This window comes from Bos grunniens, chromosome 20 (genome assembly GCF_055505025.1).
Source record: "Bos grunniens cultivar Pamir isolate PY7600 chromosome 20, Bosgru_T2T1.0, whole genome shotgun sequence".
Taxonomy (NCBI): Eukaryota; Metazoa; Chordata; class Mammalia; order Artiodactyla; family Bovidae; genus Bos; species Bos grunniens.
In genome coordinates, this window is record NC_141184.1 from 46,487,850 (window position 1) to 46,501,346 (window position 13,497).

The following is a 13,497-nucleotide window of genomic DNA, read 5'->3' on the forward strand; positions in this document are numbered from 1 at the left end:
GAATACAATCTGTCAAAACTTATGAAATGGAACAAAAGCAACTCTAAGAGGGAAGTTCATGGTGATAAATGTCAACATTAAGAAACACACACAAAAGAGAAATAAACAGTGGAAACTGACACACCCTTGTAAAGCAATTATACCCTAATGAGAAAAGAGAAACAAAAAGGAATCTCAAAAACCAACCTAACTTTATACCTCAAGCAATAAGAAAAAAAAAAGAATCCAATAGTCATTAGAATGAAAAGAAATAAAGATCAGAATAGAAATGAATGAAATAGAGATTAAGAAGACACAGAAAAGAATAATGAAACTAAGAGCTAGATAAATTTGATAAACCTTTAGTTAGATTCACCAACAAAAAAAGAGAGAAGACTCAAATAATAAAATTAAAAAGAGGAGATGGTATAATTGATGTCACAGAAATGCAAAGGGTCATGAGACTACTATGAACAATTATATGTCAAGAAATTGGACAACCTTGAAGAAATGGATACATTCCTAGAATCATACCACCAACCAAGACAGAATCATTGAGAAATACAAAATCTGAGTGGACTGATTCCTACTAAGGAGATTGAATCAGCAATCAGGAACCTCCAAACTAACTCCAGGACTAGACAGTTTCTGGTGAGCTCTACTAGACACTCAAAGAAACGTGAATACCAATCCTTCTCAAACTTCTCCACAAATATAAAAAATGTGTAAACACTTCCCAATTCATTTTACAATCTACAATTACCCTGATACCAAAACCAGACAGCGATGACATAAGACAAGAAAATTATAGGCCAATATCTCTGATGAACATAGATGCAAAAATCCTCAACAGAACATCAGCAAACTGAACTCAACAATACATTAAAAGGATCAAATTCATAATAAAGAGCAATATATTTTAGGGGTATAGGGACAGTTCAACATCCACAAATCATTAACATAACAAAGAATAAAAATCATGTGATCATTTTAATAAATGCAGTAAAAGCATTTGTTAGAATTCAACAGCCATTCATGATTAAAAGCTCTCAAAAAAATGGGTATAGAGAGAATGCACCTCAATATTAAAAAGTAGCCAAAAGTAGACAAGTACACAGCTAGCATTATACTCAACATTGAAAGCTGAAATCGTTTCCTCTAAGATCAGGAAAAAACAAGCATTATAGTTTATTCAACATTGTTTTGTAAGTTCTAGCCAGAGTAATTAGGCAAGAAAGAGAAATAAAGGCATCCATATCCAGAATGAAAGAAGCAAACTATCACTATTTGCAGATAACATGGTGTTATACCGAGAAAACCCTAAGTATGTTAGTTATTCAGTCATGTCCGACTCTTGTGACCCCATGGTCTGTAGCCTGCCAGGCTCCTCTGTCCATGGAATTCTCCAGGCAAGAATACTGGAGTGGGTAGCCATTTTCTTCTCCAGGGGATCTTCCTGACCCAGGGATAGAACCTGGGTCTCCTGCATTGCAGGCAGATTATTTATCATCTGAGCCACGAGGGAAAACCCTAAAGACTACCAAAAAAACCTGTTAGAACTAATAAATTCAGTTAAGCAAAACCAAGAAAAGCAAAAAATAAACAAGTGAGATTATATCAAGCTAAAATACTTTTCCATAGCAAAGGAAACCATCAACAAAATGAAAAGACAAGCTACCAAATGGGAGAAAATATGTGCAAATCATGTATCTGATAAGGGATTGCATGCATTCGTGCACACTAAGTCACTTCAGTTGTGTCCAATTCTTTGAGACCCTCTGGACTGTAGCTCTCCAGGCTCCTCTGTCCATGGGATTCTTTAGGCAAGAAGACTGGAGTGGACTGCCATGCCCCTTCCAGGGAATCTTTACACCCGGGTATTGAACCCAAGTCTCCTATTTCTCCTGCATTGGCAGGTGAGTTCCTTACCCCTGCTGCTGCTGCTAAGTTGCTTCAGTCATGTCCGACTCTGTGCGACCCCATAGATGGCAGTCCACTAGGCTCCCCCGTCCCTAGGATTCTCCAGGCAAGAACACTGGAGTGGGTTGCCATGTCCTTCTCCAATGCATGAAAGTGAAAAGTGAAAGTGAAGTCGCTCAGTCATGTCCGACTCTGTGCGACCCCATGGACTGCAGCCCACCAGGCTCCTCTGTCCATGGGATTTTCCAGGCAAGAGTACTGGCTTACCCCTAGTGCCACCTAAATATTTAAACAACTGATACAACACAATACGAAAAAAAAGAAAAAACTTATAAAAACGGGCACAAGATCTGAATAACCATTTTCCCAAAGGAACATACAGATGGCCAAAAGGGACATGAAAGGATAATCAACTTCACTAATAGTTAAAATGTAAATTAAAAAAACAGTGAGATATCACCTCACACCTGTTAGAATGGCTATTATCAAACCGTCAAGAAATAATAAGTGTTAATGATAATATGGAGAAAAGGGAACCATTGCATACTCCTAGTTGGAATGCTAATTGGTGCATCCACTGTTGAAAACAGTGGTGTTTCCTCAAAAAGTTAAAAAAAAGAAAAAAATAGGACTTTATATGATCTAGCTATTCCATTGTTCGTATTTATCCAAAGGATACAAAAACACAAACTGGAAATGACATGCACCCTCATGCTCATTGAAGCATAATTAACAATAGCCAAGATATAGAAACAACATTTGTCCATCTATAGATAAATGGGTTAAAAAATGTGGTATATAAAAAATGTGGTTTTATATATATATATATATATATAATGGAATATAATTTAGCCATTAAAAGAAGGAAATTTTACCATTTGTGACAACATGAATTGACCTTATAACCAACAGCACTTATATACATAAATAATAACCAGTTATAAGTTATAATAGTTGAGAGAATTCCATTTATAATAGCAATAAAGGAGCTATAAGATAAAGTACTTAGGAATAATGTTAGTAAGAATTGACCAAAATTTCTATGCTTAATCACTCAATCATGTCTGACTCTTTGTGACTCCATGGACTGTAGCATGCCAGGCCCCTCTGTCCATGGGATTCTCCAGGCAAGAATACTGGAGTGGGTAGCCATTGCCTTCTCCAGGGGAGAGCTTCCTGACCCAGAGATCAGATCCGGGTCTCCTCCATTGTAGGCAGATTCTTTACCATCTGAGCCACCTGGGAAGCCCAAAGAGTGATTTTGTTCTTTTTCTTTTTATAAATTTCTATAAAGAAATTTCTATAAGAGAAACTTATAAAACATTCCTGAAAGACACAAAACCACACTTGAACAAATGAGGAAATATACTTTGTTCTAAGAGGATATCTCAGCATAATGAAAATGCCAGTTTTGCTTAATTTATACATTTAATGCAATTCCCATATAAATTCCTATAAATTCTTATACAGATCTAGGTAACTTCACCCTGGTGGCTCAGATGGTAAAGAACCTGCCTGCAATGCAGGAGACCTGAGTTTGACACCCGGGTCAGGAAGATCCCCTTGAAAACGGAATGGGAGTCCACACCAGCAATCTTGCCTGAAGAAGTCCATGGACAGAGGAGCTATGGCAAGCTACAGTACATGGGGTCACAGAGTCAGACACGACTTAATGACTAAGACTTTCAATATAAATTCCAGTCCCAAAAAGGATGTTCAACCTACCACACAATTGCACTCATTTCACACGCTAGCAAGTTCAGTTCAGTCACTCAGTTGTATCTGACTCTTTGAGACCTCATGGACTGCAGCATGCCAGGCTTCCCTATCCTTCACCATCCCAGAGCTTGCTCAAACTCATGTCCATCAACTTGGTGATGCCATCTCATACTCTACATCCCCTTCTTTTCCTGCCTTCAATCTTTCCCAGCATCTGACTTCCAAGGAGTCAGACCTTCACATCAGGTGGCCAAAGTATTGGAGCTTCAGCTTCCGCATCTGTCCTTTCAATGAATATTCAGGACTGATTTCCTTTAGGATGGACTGGTTGGATCTCCTTGCTGTCCAAGGGACTTTCAAGAGTCTTCTTCAACATGACAATTCAAAAGCATAAATTCTTCAGTGCTCAACTTTATGGTCCAACTCTCACATCCATACATGACCACTGGAAAAATCATAGCTTTGACTAGACAGACCTTCATTGGCAAAGTAATGTCTCTGCTTTTTAACATGCTGTCTAGGTTGGTCATAGCTTTTCTTCCAAGGAGCAATCATCTTTTAATATTATGGCTGCAGTCACCATCTGCAGTGATTTTGGAGCTCAAAAAATAAAGTCTCTCACTGTTTCCACTGTTTCCCCATCTATTTCCCATGAAGTGATGGGACCAGATGCCATGATGTTAGTTTTCTGAATGTTGAGTTTTAAGCCAGTTTTTTCACTCTCCTCTTTCACTTTCATTAAGAGGCTCTTTAAGTTCCTCTTCACTTTCTGCCATAAGGGTGGTGTCATCTGCATATCTGAAGTTATTGATATTTACTATCTAGCAAAGTAATTCAAAATTCTCCAAGCCAGGCTTCAATAGTATGTGAACTGAGAACTTCCAGATGTTCAAGCTAGATTAAGAAAAGTCAGAGGAACCAAAGATCAAATTGCAGGCATCACTGAGTCATAGAAAAAGAGAATTCCAGAAAAACATCTACTTCTGCTTCATTGACTATGCTAAAGCCTTTGACTGTGTGGATCACAAAAAACTGTGGAAAATTCTTAAAGAGATGGGAATAGCAGACCACCTTACCTGTCTCCTAAGAAACTTGTATGCAGGTCAAGAGCAACAGTTAGAATTGGACATGGAACAATAGACTGAATCAGAATAGGGAAAGGAGTATGTCAAGGCTATATATTGTCACCCTACTTATTTAACTTATACACAGAGTACATCATCCAAAATACCAGGTTGGATGAAGCACAAGCTGAAATCAATATTGCAGGGAGAAATATCAAAAACCTCAGATATGCAGAGGATACCACCTTATGGCAGAAAGTAAAGAGGAACTAAAGAACCTCTTGATGAAGGTCAAAGAGGAGAGTGAAAAAGCTGGCTTAAAACTCAACACTCAGAAAACTAAGATCATGGCATCCAGTCCCATCACTTCATGGCAAACAGATGGGGAAACAATGGAAACAATGAGAGACTTTATTTTCTTGGGCTCCAAAATCACTGCAAATGGTGACTACAGCCATGAAATTAAAAGATGCTTGCTCCTTGGAAGAAAAGTGAAAGTGAAGTCGCTCAGTCGTGTCCGACTCTTGGCGACCCCATGGACTGTGGCCTACCAGGATCCTCTGTCCATGGGATTTTCCAGGCAAGAATACTGGAGTGGGTTGCCATTTCCTTCTCCAGGGGATCTTCCAGATCCAGGGATTGAACTTGGGTCTCCTGCATTGCAGGCAGACACTTTACCATCTGGGCCATCAGGGAAGGCTTAGAAGAAAAGCTATGACCAACCTAGATAGCATATTAAAAAGCAAAGACATCACTTTGCCAACAAAGGTCCGTCTAGTCAAAACTATGGTTTTTCCAGTAGTCATGTATGGATGTGAGAGTTGGACCATAAAGAACACTGAGCACCAAAGGATTCATGCTTTTGAACTGTGGTGTTGGAGAAGACTCTCAAGAGTTCATTGGACAGCAAGGAGATCCAACCAGTCCATCCTAAAGGAAATCAGTCCTGAATATTCATTGGAAGAACTGATGCTGAAGCTGAAACTCCAATACTCTGGCCACCTGATGCGAAGAACTGACTTATCTGAAAAGACCCTGAAGCTGGGAAGATTGAAGGCAGGAGGGGAAGGGGATGACAGAGGATGAGGTGGTAGGATGGCATCACTGACACAATGGACATGAGTTTGAGCAAGCTCCAGGAGATGATAAAGGACAGGGAAGCCTGGCATGCTGTACTCCATGGGGTCACAAAGAGTCAGACACAACTGAGCGACTGAACAATGAACAATAAATTCCAATAAATTTGTACATGGATCTAGGTAAATTCATCCTAAAGTTTATGCATGAAATCAAACACAAGAGAATAGCTAGGAAAACACTGAAAACAGAACAAGACTCTGAGTGGCATCTACCCCTTCCAGATACCTAAACATAGGAGAAAGTCTCTACTAAAACAATTTGGTACTGAGCATGACATGCCAGTGGGCACGATAAAGCTGATGCCTCATGTCAACTGGGACAAAGATGATGTTTTTAATAAATGGTATTGGGAGAATTGAAGAAAAGAAAACTTGATCCATTCTTTATTTCATACTCAAGAATAAACTGCAAATAGATCAGAGATCTGGAAAGAAGGAAAGGAGGGAGAAAGGGAATTATATAAGTTCTAGAAGAAAACATGAGTGAATTTCTCTATAGCTCCAGCAGAAAAGTTTTTTAACTATGATTCAGTTCTTATTATAACTCAAAATCCAAGTGAAAGAAATGGTTGATGTATTTGACTACATAAAAATACAAATCTTTGGAATGATAAGAAACCATAAGGAAAATTTAAGGCAAATAAATTGGGAGAAGAGAAGATACTAGCAAACCTGTCCCAGTTAAAGGGCTCCTCCCAATTATTCTAAGGACTTTTAAGAATTGAGGGGGAAAAAGGACCAAAAATCCTATAGAAAATGGGCAAAAATCATGAACAGACAATTCAGAGAGACAAAAATGGCCTTGAAACATATGTAAAAATGTAATTTCAAGTATAGTACAGGGAAATATTGGTACTAAATAAAAGCACACTGTGATAGCATGTTCCATGCATCTGATAGGCAAAAGTCAGAGCTTGCTAATTGACTTTGCTATTAAGGCTGTGCAGAAACAGGCACTGCTTACAGTGCTGAGGGGATGCTACATGGATAACCCCCATGAGGAGGAACTCAGCAATATCTGACAAACTACTTAAGGGTTCAAGGACCCAGGAATCATATTTCTGAAAATTTACCTTGAAGATCCACTGAAACAAATATAAAAATACATATGCCCAAGGTTATTAACCTCAGCCCTAACTGTAATTTTAAAATGTTAGAAACTTCATAAATATCTAGGTACAAGAAATTGAGCAAAGTATAGAATATTCTCACTATTAGGTATAGTCCAGTTGTTGAGTGAGGAAAATTTGTATGAACTGATATGGAGTGATGTCTAGGAGATATTGTTTACTGAAACAATAAGTACAAAATATTTTTATAGTTAAGGCCGTAATTAATAATCTATATATGTATACACACACATATCCATTTGTGTAAAAAGAAGAGAAAACTGGAGAACAATGAAGTGCTTTACCTACAAGGGGTAAATGAAAACCATAGCCACACTAAAGGGGGAAAAAAGAACTTATCTAAGCTACTCTGAACACACTATTTGACCATTCTTGGATGGGTGGAATGGTGGGAACAAACTGCAAGCAAATCTTTAATTAAATCTTTTTCTTTTTTGTATAGTTGTTTTAACAGTGGGGTATGGCCATTGAAATTCTGAAACAAATTTTGATGTATTAGAAGACTGAACAAATGAACAAATACACTTAACGTTAGTTTCACTGAAGAACAAAGGATATACAAATATGGAATGAGGAAGGGCAAGAAACAACTTTGTAGGATGAACAGGAGATATCAGTGCAAACTTATGACTTCTAAAATATGTATATGTTTATGCATGTATGCATATGTGTGTGTATATTTACATGTACAGAAATTTCATTGTTTTGCCCATTGAAGGACAAGAAGCAAAGACACTCCCATATCAGGGAGTACATTCAGCATCAAGATTTTGGTCTGTAATAACATTTAATAATGAAATATATTAGGGCTTCTCAGAAAAATGACTGAGTCCAGGACTGGAACAGGGTAAGTGAATCAGGAATACCTTGCTATCCCAGACAGTGGGAAAACATTATGACCAAATAATGCACAAAATGCAGAATCCAGCTTGAAGGGATTCCCACTGGTCAAATCTGGACAAAGTGAGCAGTAAGATTACTTATTAAGTACAGTAATAAAGTATAAACCATTACAGAAAAGAATAGCAATTCAAAAAAAAACAAGAATAGCAATTTATGACTCCATACTGATAATAAATACAGATAAATAAAGGGAAGAGACCAAAGGGTCTTACTTAACAGAATGCCAAGTGGTAAATTTGGAGAGAATGCTGCTGGAGTTGGAAGATCAGCAGATTGCAACCATTATAGTCAAGATTTGATTAGACAGTGGGACTTCTGAAGTGTCTACATGAAAAGCTTGACAGATTTTCTTCTCAGAGAAGCAGTGATGAAGCTAAATAAACAAATAAATAAATATTTATTAAATGTCTCTAGAATTTGACCAAAGGACATATAACCAATTGAAAAGTGTTTGCCTCTGAAAATCCATGCATCTTTGTAAGTCTCTGTAATTTCAGCCAGGAGATGCTCCCCTTTTCTTCATCTTTATGGTTTAGAAATTCTGTACTATGCAGTTAGGGCAGCCCATGAGGATCGGTAGCTCCATCTCTCCTCACCAGTTCCCAATTTGGGACACAGATTCCACTCCAGGAAAGGGTGGAGCAGCTTGGGAGAACCAGTGGCTCCTATCCCCACCCCCAGGCTCTGGTCTTGTGTTGTGGAGGTTCAGCTCAGAGTTGTCATAGCACGTCATTGGGCTGGTAGCTGCTTGCCCCTTCCTTCAGGGACTAACTTTATTTGGAGGTGAACATGGAAAAAGCCATACCCAGGAAATTGTTAAAAACAGAGATCAGTGACAAACAATCAACGGTTAGTATCTAATCTCTGTGCTACTAGTAAGGTAAACAAAATGGTATTGTCAGAAATTTAAAAGGGATATTGAGGGAAAGAGATAGCAAAAAAAAAAAAAAAAAAGCCTTGCTAAGACCGCATACATCCCCCGTCATTTGAAAATCTATATACATGAGCAAGACTGCATCCAAGTAACCAGAGAAGTTGCTACTTCTTGGCTGAACAGGGGGGTCAGACTTGTAATTTTGACTACTGAACTTTAAAAGCATTCCCAACACTACATACAGATCCACCAACATGAAGTGGAGGGATTACTGGCTCAGGAGGCTTAAAACAACCTCTGATCAATCATCGAACACTAAGCTATGCTGACCCAGGGGTGATGCCTAGGAAGCCTAAAAATAAAAAAGGAAAACAAATGAGAAGTGACATACGTCAGAGACGGCACACTGCAGAGGAAACAGACTTCACTAAGCTTGTTCCATCAAAGCACTAAAGAAAGAAACAAAAAACAGCAACAAGCCTGGAGTGGGGACACAGATTAAGAGCTGAGAGTTGCTATATTATATTGTCTAAAATATCCAATGATCAACAAAAAGCAACAACTATGAGACATGAAAAGAAACAGAGAAGTGTTCCCCATACATAGGGGGAAAAATCAGTCAACAGACATTGCTTTTGAATATACCAAGATGTTGGGGTTAATAAAGACTTCAAAGCAATGAATATAAATATGTCCCAAGAATAAGAGGAATCCATCTAAATGATCTAAATGATTAGCACACAGAAGGAATCCATACTGAGCTTATTAAATGAAGGTATGATAATAATGACTCATCAAATAGAGAATATTAGTAGAGACCAAATTATTTTTTTTAAACCAAGCAGAAATACTAGAATTAAAAAGTACAATAACAAATGAAAATTCAGTAGAGGGGCTCAAAACTAGATTTTAGCTGGCAGAAGAGATCAGTGAACTGAAAGATAGATTAATAGAGATTATCAGGGGATAAGATGCTTGGATGGCATCACCGACTCGATGGACGTGAGTTTGAGTGAACTCCAGGAGTTGGTGATGGACAGGGAGGCCTGGCGTGCTGCGATTCATGGGGTCACAAAGAGTCAGACACGACTCAGCAACTGAACTGAACTGATCCAGTTTGAAGAGCAGAAATTTAAAGGAAGGAAAAACTATCAGATATCTATGAGGCACCATTAAGCACAGCAATATATGCATAATGGAAGTAGCATAAGAAGAGAAAGGATCAGTATTGGTTTACTATTGATGTCACAACAAATTACCACAAACAGAGGCTTAAGACAACACAGACGTTTATTCATTATTTTACAATTCTGTAGGTTGTTACATCTAACATGGGTCTCAATGGGTTAATCAAGGTGTTGGCAGGGCTGCATTCCTTTCTGGAGAACCTAGGTGAAAATCTGTTTCCTTTTCTTTCCCGTTTTCTTTCCTTGTCTTTCTACAGGATGCTCACTTTTCTCAACTGATGAGAAATTATAGCCAACAATATTGCACCTCTCTGATCATTTTTTGTAGTTCCATCTCATTCCATCTCAGCCAGGAAAGGTTCTTTTTAGGACTTGTGATTAGATTGGCCTATGTGAATAATGTAAAATAATCTTCCCATCTCAAGGTCTTTAATTTTAATTATATCTGGAGTGTCTCCTTTTCCACGTGAGGTAATATATTTACAGGTTCCATAGATTATGACATGGATGTCTGTGGGGCAGTTAGTTCAGTTCTGTCACTAAGTCGTGTCCAACTCTTTGTGACCCATGGACTGCAGCATGCCAGGTTTCCCTGTCCATCACCAAGTCCCGGAGCTTGCTCAAACTCATGTCCATCGACTCAGTGATGCCATCCAGCCACCTCATCCTCTGTCGTCCCCTTCTTCTCCTGCCTTTAATCTTCCCAGGATCAGGATCTTTTCCAATGAGTCAGTTCTTTGCATCAGGTGGCCAAAGTACTGGAGTTTCAGCTTCAGCATCAGTCCTTCCAAAGAATATTCAGGACTGATTTCCTTTAGGATTGACTGGTTTGATCAGTTATGGAGTGCATTATTATACCTATCACCATAGCAGAGAAAAATATTCAAAACAGTAATGGCTGATCACTTTTAAAATTTTATTAAAAACCAATCTAAAAAACAATTTAAACAAGAAGAAGCTCAATAAACTCCAAGCAAGACAGAAAGGGAAAAAAAGTAAAACACCACCAAACTTAGATACATCATAGGCCAACTGTTGAAAGACAAAAAGGGAAACCATGAGAGCAAAATACGTCAGATATTAATACAAAAAGATCACAAAAAGATTAACAGCTGGTTTCTTATTTTTTTAAAAAAAACCTTATAGAGGCCCGAATACAGTGGAGTGATATATTTAATGTGGTGAGAGAAAAAAATTCCAATATACAGCATAACCATCCTTCAAATATGAAAACAGACATTCCCAGATAAAGACACAGAATCCATTGCTATCAGATGTGCTTTAAAAGAAATATTAGAGGAAGTTATGTCACAATGATGGAGGCATAGGTTATTCTTGATGTTGCTTTCCTTCACAAGAAAAACTAACAAATATTCATGGACAAGACACCACTGAGAAATCCTAGAACCCCGGGCAGAGGCTGAAGTGCACCGTGCACCACAGAGAACAAAAGGGACTACATTAGGAAGGGAATAGGAGGGTTACACGCGGACCACATTGCTTCTCCCCCAGGCTGGTGCAGAACCACCCTAAGAGGTCTCCCAAGAACCTATGGTTCCTCCAGCGGGAAAAGAGAGTATTGGGTGGATATCCATCTTTCCTAGCATTGTGGGTCACTTCTTGGGCACCCTCACTCCACTCTTGTCTCATAAAGTTTGCAAGGGAATCTGCAGGAATTGACCACTGGGACTCGACCACTGGGACTCTGAGATGGAGAAGGCGTGAGGGGCTCGTAGCAATCAGCACTTAGATCTTGGCAGATCAAGTTTTCACTTGCAGCCCCCAGGTAGTTGTCCCAATGAATAAAGTCATCTGTAGAACCAAGCCTGACCAGGGAACTCAGCAGGGTGCTAGTCTGCTTATTTGGGTCTCCCAAAAGACAAAGAGATTGCTAGCCCTGGAGCTTGGTCTGCTGCCACCCAGCCAGGGGAGCTAAATTATAAACTTGATAACTGCTGAGTACAGATCCTTGCCCAATCTGACTAAAAAGACTGGCAAGAATATCTGGATACTACATAGCCCAGTAACACTCAAGCAGAGAGTCTGGCAGGCAGAGCTGATTAACTGTGGAGCAAAGCCAGTGCTGGGCTTAGAGGGTTCCCTTCATTCACCCACGCAAGGCAGCTAATTCATGGGGCCACTCACTCTGAGTAAAGCTCCTAGACCTGGCCAACCAGAAAATATGTCCAGAACAGCTAGAAAACTGTGTAGTCCAGTAATGCTCAAGCAGAGACTTCAGCAAGCAGAGCTAATAGTCTGCAGAGCCAAACTAGTACCCTTGTTTGGCCAGGTTACTTGGGGCACTGGTCAGCTTGAATCAAGACCACAAGCAAAGGGATTTCCTGGTGGTCCAGTGGCTAAGACTATGCACTCCCAACATAGGGGACCTGGGTTCAATCTCTGGTCAGGGAACTAGATCCCACATGCCTCATATAAGACCTTGCACAGCCAAATTAAAAAAAATTTTTTTTTTTGCTTTTAAAGACCACAAGTGAAAAAACCTTTGTAACTTGGAGCTGTTTCCCCTGACTTGCCTGGGCTACGAAACTAATGTGTAGCACCACCCATTGCTAAATACAGCTTTCGGCTCGCTCAAGCAGCTTGCTTGAGCAGGGAACCTAACCAGAGCACATGGAAAGCTATGTAGTACATCCAACACCCTTGCTTACAGTGCCAAAATGTTTTTAACAAGAGAACACATGAATTTCCCTGTCTACATAGCAAAACTAGGGGTCCTGTTTGGCCAGAGAACTCAGCACAAACAATGGGCTCAATAGATTCTGGGGCCCATCTTGCTTCTCCACCAGGACAGAAAAGCTAATTCGTATTACTATACTGCTGAATGTAGTACCCGGTCCTGACCATCTAGTGAGCCTGACCCAAGAACCCAGGCAACTGCAGAGACCATCCTACAGCCTCGTTTAGCCAAGGAAATAAACCAGCAGTCCTATCCAACTTTTCTCAGCTTGTGGCACCTTCTTCCCAACTCAGAGCTTCAGCAGTGACCTCACCTCCAAACAGACCCTGATAGCAAGTCCCACTGCCAAGGACATTACCAACAGACACGTCAAGAAATGCAAACTGAGCTGACTGGTGAATAACTGTCATTGCCAATGTGAATTTATAAAGTCTGGAAGAAGAGACCCCCCTCACTGAAATTTGAAATACCAATGTAAAAAATCAAGAATCACACACACACAAAATTTGGTAAGCATGACACCAAAGAAATCAAATAAAGCTCCAATAACTGACCCTGAAGAAATGGAAATCTATAAACTGTCAGAAAAAGAACTCAAAATAATCCTCTTGAAGAATTTTAATGAACTACAATAACACAGTCTACAAAATAAAATTAGGAAAACAATACATGAACAAAATGAATTCAAAAAGAAATAGAAACCATTAAAGCAAAACAAATCCTAGAGCTGGAAAATATAATGATTGAACTGAAGAATTCAATAAAGCACTTCAAAATCAGACTCAGCCATGCAGTCAGAGGACCACACAGAAAGAAGAATGAAAAAGAGTGAATAAAGCCTATAGGACTTATGGAACATAATCAAAAGAAATAATATCCACATT

General features: G+C 39.2%; 1 long non-coding RNA gene across 20 annotated transcripts in view; it reads right to left on the bottom strand.

Moving 5' to 3' along the window:
* Positions 1-13,497, bottom strand: part of LOC147350343 (uncharacterized) — a 113,819-nt gene that overhangs the window by 45,914 nt on the left and 54,408 nt on the right. The window contains exon 3 of one of the 20 annotated variants that reach the window (XR_015148749.1): positions 1,158-1,516. The exons of 18 other annotated variants lie outside the window; for them this stretch is intronic. This is a non-coding gene — a long non-coding RNA (uncharacterized LOC147350343). Of the gene's footprint in view, positions 1-1,157; positions 1,517-10,000; positions 10,774-13,497 lie in introns of those variants that run through there. One more of the 20 variants, XR_015148752.1, reaches the window with a different exon arrangement.